This window comes from Sus scrofa, chromosome 7 (genome assembly GCF_054392235.1).
Source record: "Sus scrofa isolate SSC_HxYL_T2T_F1_AM1 chromosome 7, Sscrofa_HxYL_maternal_Yorkshire_Landrace_v2.0, whole genome shotgun sequence".
Lineage (NCBI taxonomy): Eukaryota > Metazoa > Chordata > Mammalia > Artiodactyla > Suidae > Sus > Sus scrofa.
The window spans coordinates 4,404,813-4,415,264 of NC_139389.1; the positions used below are offsets into that span (position 1 = coordinate 4,404,813).

Consider the following 10,452-nt stretch of genomic DNA (forward strand, 5'->3'; position numbering starts at 1 on the left):
AGGAGAACTCAGGGACAGGCCCAGATGTGGGTGACGAGAGCCAGCCTTGCAGGAGGGCAGAGTAAACAGTCCCTCGGCGGCGGCGGCGGGTGTGAGTTTAGAGGCTCTGGGAGGCCCTCATTCTCCAAAGAAACAGATAAGCTCGAGGAGACACGAAAGCCTCTTCTGACCAGACAACTGGCCTCCAGGGCTTCCTCTGCGAGGGCTCGTAGGGGTCACAGAGCCCACCTGTGGCCCAGAGCCACCGTCTCCTCAAAGTGGCAGCTTCCGCCACAGCCGCCACCCTCCCGACCTGCCCTCAGAGCCAGAGAGGGATGGGGGGGCTGCCAGCCCTTCCCGCCCCCTCCCTCCTCTTCACCCGCAGTCCACACGCTGAGGAAGGCCTGGACACTCTCTCCGGCCCTTGGGACACTTCCGGTCCCTGGGGTGTCCCCAGACGGCCCTCCCACCGTGCCCCCCTTTGCTCCCCTGTCCCTCCACTCGTTTTGTCTGTGGCCCCTAAACTCAGACTACTTCTTTTTTACTTTCATGGGTGAAGGGTGGGCCATCGGATGTGCCCTGGTTGCTGCTGGAAACTCCCACATCCCTCCGCTCCTTGCCCTTGCCCTTCCGGGTTGGCCTCAGTGTCAGGGCACAGAACCGGGACTCGGAGCTGCTCACAGGGAAAGGGGGCCCTTCTCCTCCTCTCACCTCGCCCCCCTCCCAGAGCCAGCCCGGCACACCCAGAGGGCAGGGACGACGACGGAGCGGGAGTTAACAGGCGGCCCCAAGCCCGTTCATATTTAATGCGAGCATCTGAATGCAAATTGACCTCGCCTTTGTTTCCGCTCTCTTTCCTTTCCCGGCCTCCCTCCTCCACCGTGAGCGCCCTTCCTCCAGGACAGACAGGTGCTTCCCTCGGCTAGAAGGTGGGAGTGGAGGCTGCACGCCCCGCCCTCACGGAGAAGCACAGAGGCGGCACGACTGGAGCAGATCCTACAGCTCCAAGCCCCATGTTTTAGGATATTTCCAAATGCGAGTGAATTCGGGGCCTTTACTCTCCGTGGGGCCACCGTGACGCCCAGCCTGCGAGAGGAATCCTGCAAACAGGGTTAGGGTCACCTGGAAGCCCCTAAAAATCATCCCTCTCCAAACCTGTAAATCCTCTGCAGCCGAGAAAAAGCAGGTGGCTCAACAGACAGCTCTGTTCCCACCTCCACCGTCTACGAACCTGGCTGCTTTCCGGGCTGTGGCACCAGACTGCGGTTCTGGGGGTTTAACGCAAAGGGGAGAAGGAAATACTGTATGATTTTACTCTACGTAGAATCTAAGAAAACAAACCAAAATCCCAAAACAAATGAAAAACCAAATGAAAACAATCATGTAGATACGAGAACAGAGTCATGGTCCCTGGAGGGGGAGGTGGAGAGAGGGCAAAATTAGGGAAGGGGAGCAACTGCATGGTGACAGATAGAAAGTAATTTTGGTGGCGACACGCTGTAGTATAAACAGAAGTGGAAATATGCTATACACATGAAACGTATAATGTTATAAATCAGTATTACCGCAATTTTTTTAAATGCTTTCTACATTTATGGGGGAGGAGTATCTTCCAGAGCAAAGAGATAACAAGACCCAAGTGGGCTGCGTGTATATCCAAGGTCCTGTCCCCACCCGCTCCTCACCCCAGCACGTGGTGTACCCAGTGTGGGCACTCACTCACAGGAGGTGGTTTGGGGCCCCTGTGAGGTGAGCCTAGGATCACGGCAGGTAATGTTACTCTCCAACTGTCCATCAGGACAGTCAAGAGCAGCATCCGGCAAAGAGGGAAAAACAGAGCAGACGGAAAAGGAAAAAAATAGGGCAGAATAACACGAGTTATTCTCAGATTTTTGGATCTAGAAGTTAATTTTTAAATCCTCAGCTGAAGAGTTCCCTGGTAGCCTAATGGTTAAAGGATCCGGCATTGTCACCACTGTGGTGCAGGTTGGATCCCTGGCCTGGGAACTTCCGCATACTGTGAGCACAGCCAAATTAATTAATTAATGTTAAAAATCCCCAGATGGCTCCTATGGAAATAGAAACTTCATTTGCCACACCTGGGCATCTATCCAGAGAAAACCATGACTCGCAAAGACACATGTACTCCAATGTTTGTGGCAGCACTATTTTCAAGAGCCAAGACGTGGAAACAACCTAAATGTCCATGGACAGAGGAGTGGATCAAGAAGATGTGGTACACATACACAATGGAATATTACTCAGCCATTAAAAGAAACGAAATAACGGCATTTTTAGCAACATGGATGGACCAGAAATTATCAAGCTAAGTGAAGTCAGTCAGACAGTGAGACACCAGCATCAAATGCTTTCACTGACATGTGGAATCTGAAAAAAGGACACAATGAACCTCTTTGCAGAACAGACACTGACTCACAGACTTTGAAAAACTTACGGTTTCCATAGGAGACAGGTTGGGGGTGGGGGGGATGCGCTGGGGGTGTGGGATGGAAATCCTATAAAACTGGATTGTGATGATCATTGTACAGCTATACATGCAATAAATTCAATGAGTGATTTAACAGAGAAAAGAAAAAGAAACCACAAAAAAGGAGGAAAAAACTTAATTTGCATTCTTGACACTCTTGAATGGGAAGTGAGGGCAAATGAGTAAAACCCAAGACGTCTTGCCCTATAAGCACAGGAGAAACGGTCCTGTGTGGACCTGTGCAAAGAAAGGCATTTCAGCAGAGATGAGGTGATGCCTGAAAGGAGGCGAGGTCACAGCCGACACTTGCCTCCGCAGGCGGCTGTTCTCCAGGAAGGCCCAGCCACAGCGGCACCTGACTGCAGCTTTGAGAGTCGGGGAAACACAGCAAGTGCTACCCGCTGATAAGGCCTGTTCCCGCGGTGGTTTAGTGGACTCGCTCTAGGTCACGATGCGTTTGGAATTCCACATCAGCGAAGTCTGCAGGACCGCCCTGGGGCTGTTGGGAAGGACCCGTGGAGAATTTTAAGCCTCTTACGTGAGGATAATGCGAGAAATATAAGATGATGATCATAAAAATAACTGGAGCTGGAAAGGGTGGCAGTTTGGAAAGAGCCTTCTCAACGTGGTAATATTTATGTCGGGGACACTGAAGCCATCATTGGGGCGATATTTGCTCCACAAAGTAAAATTGAGGCCGTTCTTTGGGGCTGATGGAGGGGCCCAGAGGACACGGGGTTTCTCCACCAGAGGCCACGTGCTCCACCAGGCGGGCACCAGCATCTGGAGATGGGGCGACAGAGGTCGTGTAATTTGTATATTTATCAACAAAAAACATTGGCTTTAGAAGGGCTTCCGCAGTTCCCGGAAGCTCGCCGAAGCGGGAAACCTCAGCCCCGTCCAGCCCTGAAGTCGGAGTCCGCCTCGTGCCAGGAGCTCCAGGGACGCACGTGCACGCGAAGCCGAGAGGAACTTCCAAGACCCTTTGCTGGTTGTCAGCCGACAAATCCGCCCCAAACCCACCACGGGGTCTTGGAAAAGGAGCTTCCGTGCCAACCAGAATGTTGGGGGCTGGAGCAAGAGTTGACAAAAGCCAAGAGGCCTTTCCATCCGGCCTCCTAAAATGAGCTGTCAGCCCCGACTCTTGTCGTTACTTCGCCGGGACTTGCGACAAATTCCAGCAGACGCCCGCTGTTTTCTCCTCGATCACGGATGAGGGCGTCTGTCCAGGGCTTCTTAACGACCATGGACATATCGGCCTCCAAGCTTTTTCTATACAGGACACATGGACACGGTCTGAGAAAGTCACACCCAGCACGCTTCGCTGTTGTCATGTGTGATACCACGTGCTCCATCGGCACCTGTTAACAGAGCCTCTGGCACTCCTGCCAGGGCGGGATCGCAGCACGTCCCACTGGTGTTTCTCATCCTCGCAATTATCCACAGAGGTGCTGCCTTTGAGTTATTTCCTGGGGGGATAACACCCCCTAAAGATAAGGCACCTGACCTAGAAGACCTCTCATGAGCTGTGGGGTGCAAAAGTGGCAGCATCCAGGGTCAGACAGGTGCTGGGCAGAGGTACCCAGGAACACTGGATGCTCTGTCTGCCCCTCCAGGTACACTGCCCTCCCCCCTCCACCCTGCCCTCAGCTTGGCTGCCGGCCTTTAGCACTGTGTCCCCCAGGCACTGTGTCCTCCAGGCACTGTGCCCTCTATGCACCGAGTCCTCCATGTACTGCATGCTCCAGGCACTTTGTCCTCCAGGCACCGCGTCCTCCAGGCGCTGGGTCCTCCAGGCGCTCTATCCAAGGTTCCCTGGCTTCCTGGTGGGTTGGCCAGTCAGGGGGCCTCCAGAAGGCTCTGGGGGAAGGAGAAAAAGGGGGAGGACCCCCGCCCCTGGCAGAACACAGACTGTCCTTTTCTGTGTTCCCCTACCACAGCTTCTGTTCGGAGTCTTCTCTGGACGCCAGGAGCCCCTTCTTTTGCTTTCCCCTCAGGCACAGGGTCTCCCCAACACTTGCCCAGGTGCGCTGCCTTCCCCTGCTGGTTTCCCGTAACCTTGCCTTCGCCTCTGTAAACAGTCTGTCAGTAAGTTCTCCTCAATGACCTATTTAGGCTGCACCTTCTCTCTGCTGCCAGGAGCCTGGGTGGTGTGCCAGAGGGCTGGGGGACAAGGGACAGGGACTCTAACTAATGGGGGGAGGGGCATCGCAGCTGTGCCAGAAGCGTCTGCCAGGCTGCAACCCAGAAGGCAAGGATATGCTAGCTGGGCACGGGGGCAGAGGAACGAGGGAACATCAGGTACAAAAGTGGGGGCGAGAAGGAGACCGGTGCCCTCTACAACCTCCTAGAGCTTCGGGACGGCAGAGGCGTGGGAAGCCAGCGGCGGGCTCAGAGCTGCATAAATCAGGGCACGCCCACCAGGGAATTTCACGTAGCTCTTAACAGCTACCGGTCACAGACACATCTTTTTCTTTTTCTTTTTCTTTTTCACAACCACACCTGTGGCATATGGAAGTTCCCAGGGTAGGGGTCAAATGGGAGCTGCAGCTGCCAGCCTACGCCACAGTCACAGCAATACTGGATCAGAGCCACATCTGCAAACCGCTCCACAGCTTGTGGCAACTCCAGATCCTTAATCCACTGATCGAGGCCAGGGATCAAACCAACATCCTCATGGACACTATGTCAGGTTCTTAACCCACTGAGCCACAATGAGAATTTCTTTTTTTTTTTTTTTTTTTTTTTTTTTTTTTTGCCTTTTCTTGAGCCGCTCCCATGGCATATGGAGGTTCCCAGGCTAGGGGTCGAATCGATGCTGTGGCCACCGGCCTACACCAGAGCCACAGCAGCTCGGGATCCGAGCTGCGTCTGCAACCTACACCACGGCTCATGGCAATGCCGGATCCTTAACCCACTGAGCAAGGCCAGGGATCGAACCCGCGACCTCATGGTTCCTAGTCGGATTCGTTAACCACTGCACCATGACGGGAACTCCGGGAATTTCTGTTTTAATGACTTAATATATTCACTCAACAAATAAGCTCCTCGTGCATATGCCAGGCGCTGAGGCTGGAGCTTGAACACAAATTCCCTGATCACCTACCTCGATGGCACTAGGAAAGGCACATAATATGAAAACGATGAAGAAGGCAAACATAATTGCTTATCTATACAGACGCTGGATGACCACAAAGCATACGGGAAAACAAGGAAAATACACTACTAGGTCAGCTGACGTCATCTTTAAGGGATGAGAATCACGAGCTATGCTTTTTTTCTTTATACCTTTCTACCCTCAGATGAGATTTTCTGTCAATGTTGTGCTTTTATTTTGTGAAGGATTAGCTAAGATTTTTTGGCTTAAGTGACCCTCCCTTCAGAGGGGATGAGAGCATATTCTGTAATAACTGGGGAAGACTGCTGCGTATCCTGTTCAGCTGGACCCCGCATCTTAGTCACTGATGCCTCTCCAACTCTTCAAGACGACCCAGAGGAAGACAAGGCGGCAAAGCCCTTGGGCTTCTACCAAGGAGCCCGGAGCGGGAGGCACCGCACGGACCACGCCTGCAACCTCATCATCACCTGCGCTGGCCCGTGACCTCGGCTGCAGGTCACATCCAGACACAGGTGTCTGCTCCACAGGTTCCTCACGTTTTCTGCCCAACACCTGGGGAGGGATCTTACTGACTTCCGAGCGCTCAACCCCACCCTTGCCTCCCAGGCTCACGGTGGCATCGTGACTGACGACAGCTGGGGATCCCTGCCCCGGCTTCGCCTCGGTGCTCCCTCCACTCCTTCAGAAGTGACACACTCGCCTCCACCCCTTACTGGAAGGCCCTGGTTTCTGGCTTGCTGTGTCCTGCCCCACAGCTCCAAGCAGACACCCGCCAAGGACTCCAGAGGATACACCAGGCTTCCCAAATGTGACATCCACTGCCAGCTGCAAAAGTGTACTATCAGCTGATGGCAACAATTTCTAAAGCTTTTTTTTTGGGGGGAGGGAGGTTTATTTAGAAAGGGGAAAATAATATCAATATTGAAGAAAGAGTCATTAGACAAAATCCAGGAGCCAGGTCTAATTTTTTTTAAGTATGGTAAAAATCTATATATCAAAAGCCAACGACAAACATTGTATTGAACAATGAAATGCTAAAGCCATTCCATGAGAATCTGGACTATGACACAGAGGCCTCCCTCACCAAAATTGTTCAGCCTGCTTTTAGAAGTTCTCACTTATGCAATAAGACAAGAAAATTAACTAGGGAGTATAAATAGTAGAATAAGATACAGATATGGTTATAGATACAGATAAGTACACCTAGAAAACCAAGAGATTCTATTTTAAAAACCCATTATAAATACTAAAAGAATTTGATGAAGTCACTACATATAATAAACGTACAAGAGTCAAAAATTCTTATTTATGCTAGCAATAACAAGTTTTAAAAGGGAAAGAATGTGTGTATATATATGGATAACTGAGTCACTTTGCTGTACAGCAGAAATTGGCACACTGAAAATCAACTCTAATTTTTTTAAAAAAGGAAATATACAAACAACTCATACAGTTCATTAAAAAAACAAAAAACACATGAAAAGATGTTCAACATCACTAATTATTAGAGAGTTGTAAAGCAAAACTACTGTGAGGTACCACCTTATACCAGTCAGAAGGGCCATCATCAAAAAGTCCACACACAAAAAGAAGTCCACAAACAGTAGGAGTTCCCATTGTGGCTCAGCAGGTTAAGAACCCAACTAGTATCCATAAGGATGTGGGTTCAATCCCTGGCCTCACTCAGTGGGTTGAGGATCCAGAGTTGCTGCAAGCTGCAGCGTAGTTCACAGATGCGGCTCAGATCTGGCGTTGCTGTGGCTGTGGCATAAGCCGGCACCTGTAGCTCTGATTTGACCCCTAGCCTGGGAACCTCCATATGCCTCGGGTGCCGTCCTCAAAAGAAAAAAAAAAGAAAGAAAGAATGACAACATTGTAAATCAACTGTACATCAATAAAACTTTAAAAATGAGAAAAATAAAACATTTTCCAAAAAAAGAGGAAATAAGAGTTGCAGGATACAAGGTTAATATACAAAAGTCAATAGCTTTCCTATACACCAGCAATTTGAAATTAAAAACATAATGCTATTTACATTAGTACCCCAAAAAATAATACACTTAAGTAAATCAAAGTATACACAAGATATATATGAGAACAACTACAAAACTCTGATGAAAAAAAAATCAAAATAGAACTAAATAAATGGAAAGATTGTCCATGGATAAGAAGAATCAACATTGCTGAGATGTCAGTTCTTCTCAACTTGATCCATGGATTCAATGCAACCCCAGTCAAAATCTCAGCAAGTTATTTTGCAGATATTGTAAACTGATTCCGAAGTTTATATGGAGGCCAAAGACCCAGAATAGTCCACGTGGCAGCGCAGGAGAAGAACTGGGAGGACTGATGCTTCCCAACTTCAAAATTACTTCAAAGCTACAGTCAACAGGACAGTGTGGCAATGGCCAAAGAACAGACCAACAGAGCAAAGGCACAAAATAGAGAGCACGGGGGACCCGCAAAAATAGAGCCAAGTGATCTTTGACGAAAGAGCAAAGGCGATACAATGGAGCAAAGGTAGTCTTTTCAACAACTGGACTTCCACATGCAAAAAAACCCAAAAATAAATGTACACACAAACCTTACGCCCCTCACAACAATTCACTCAAAATGGATCCCAGACTTACATGTAAAATACAGAATTATGAAACTCCTAACAGATAACAGGAGAAAACTCAGATGACCTTGGGTGTGGCAATGATTTTCAGACACAACACCAAAGGCACATCCAGGAGAGAAATAACTGAGAAGCCGAACGTCATTAAAATTAAAAACTTCGGTTTCTGCAAAAACAACGTCAAGAGAATGAGAAGACAAGGCACTGATGGGGAGAAAATATGTGCAAAAAAAACCGTCTGATAGAGGACAGTTTCCAGAATAACCAAAGAACTTTTATAATTCCACAATAAGAAAACAAACAACCTGATTTTAAGAGAACCCAGCTCACCAAAGAAAATATAAGCACATGGAAATGTGCTCCACAGCCCATTACCAGGGAAATGCAAATTAAAACGACGAGATACCACGGCATACCTACCCGAATGGTCAAAATCTGGAACCCTGGCAACTGCAAACGCAGATGAGCATGGGGAACAACAGGAACTCACGTTCATCACTGGTGAGAATGCAGGAGGTACAGCTCCTCTGGAGGACAGTTTGCCAATTTCTTACAAAATTAAACAGACTCTTACCGTGCGGTCCAGCGGTCACACTCTCTGGCATGGTCCAAAGGAGATGAAAATCTGTGTGTACACAAAAGGCTATTCAGAGATGCTGGCATCACCTTTAGTCCTAACAGCCAGAACTCAGGAGCAACCAAGATGTCTTTGGTGGGTGAATGGATAAGCTGGCACATTTAGACAAGGGAAGGTTATTCAACACTAAAAAGAAATGCCCTATCCAGCAGCAAAAAGATACTGAGGAGACTTCAATGTATACTGCTAACGCAAGAAGCCAGTTTTTTTTGTTTGTTTGTTTGTTCTTTTGTCTTTTTAGGGCTACACCTGCTGCATATGGAGGTTCGCAGGTTAGGGGTCAAGTCGGAGCTGTAGCTGCCGGCCTACACCACAGCTACAGCCACACAGGATCCGGGCTTCGTCTGCAACCTACAGAGCACAGCTCACACCAATGCTGGATCCTTAACCCACTGAGCAAGGCCAGGGATGGAACCCACGTCCTCATGGATACTCGTCGGGTTCATTAGCGGTGGAGCCAAGACGGGAACTCTGAAAGAAGCCAGCCAGTCTGAAAGGGCTCCACACTGTATGATTGCAACTACATGACATCCTGGAAAAGGCAAAGCTGGAGACACTATAAAGATCAGCGTTTGCCGAGTTAGAGGGATGACCGGTAGAGCACGGGGTTCCAGGGCCATGAAAATACGATACCATACGGAAGGATGCATGTCATTACGGCAGGTGCAAAGCCCATTAACAACTCCCAGGAAAGGAGACTAGTCTGGGTAATAGAATAAAGTCTAACCTGTTTCTTCTTTTCCTCTGTGCTTAGTCGAGTTGCACTGGCTCACGGGGGCCCACACAGAGAGGCCTGGACCCGGGGTCTTCGGACCAGCGTTCCTGGTGTGAATCCCGGGCACCAACACCTCAGCTCCGGGTCGGGTGCAGAAATACCGCGAGACCCGGGATTTCAGGCCGCGAAGCAGGCCGTGTGCACATGCGCTGCGCACGCGCTGCCCGCGCAACCCCGAGAAAAGCACAGCTGCGCCTGCGTCCGCGGACAAAAGCCCCGCCCGCTGCGGGGATCCCTGAAAAGCAGCGGGCCCCCGCCCCCAACACTGCCAAACAGGAAGCATGTGCTTTTTTTTTTTTTTTTTTTGCCTTTTTTTTTTTTGCTTTTTTTTAGGGCCACACCCACTGCATATGGAGGTGGTTCGCAGGCTAGGGATCAAATCAGAGCTGTAGCTGCCGGCCTAGACCACAGCTCACAGCCATGCCGGGCCCTTAACCCACTGAGCGAGGCCAGGGATCAAACCCGCAACCTCATGGCTCCTAATCGGATTCGTTTCTGCTGCGCCACGACAGGAACTCCATGTCCTAACAATTTAAAAAAAAAAAAAAAAAAAAAAAAAAAAAAGGAGAAAATACTCTTCTTCCTAACAAGAGTAGACAGTAAAATCTTTGAAACAAGAAATACAAAATTTAAACCAAGTAAGCTATAGAATTTTATTAAAGAACATAAAACAAAATGATCCTGAATGAGAAAACAACAAAGTAATATATCTCCTCCAAAGTTAATATAATGGTTTATTAAGAATTTCAGTTGCAACACCAGGTAAATCAGGTAAATGTTTTCATGGCAGGTAAATAATATTAATAGTTCCATGCAAGAAAATATATGCGAAAAC

At 49.1% G+C, this 10,452-nt stretch overlaps 1 long non-coding RNA gene across 2 annotated transcripts in view; it reads right to left on the reverse strand.

Annotated features, from left to right (window-relative positions):
* Nucleotides 1–9,719, reverse strand: part of LOC146401158 (uncharacterized) — a 53,116-nt gene extending 43,397 nt beyond the window's left edge. For both annotated transcript variants that reach the window (XR_014809552.1, XR_014809551.1), the window contains exons 1-2: nt 9,570–9,719; nt 8,780–8,830 (exon numbers count right to left, since the gene is read on the reverse strand). This is a non-coding gene — a long non-coding RNA (uncharacterized LOC146401158). The remainder of the gene's footprint in view (nt 1–8,779; nt 8,831–9,569) is intronic.
* Nucleotides 9,720–10,452: the final 733 nt, after the last annotated feature.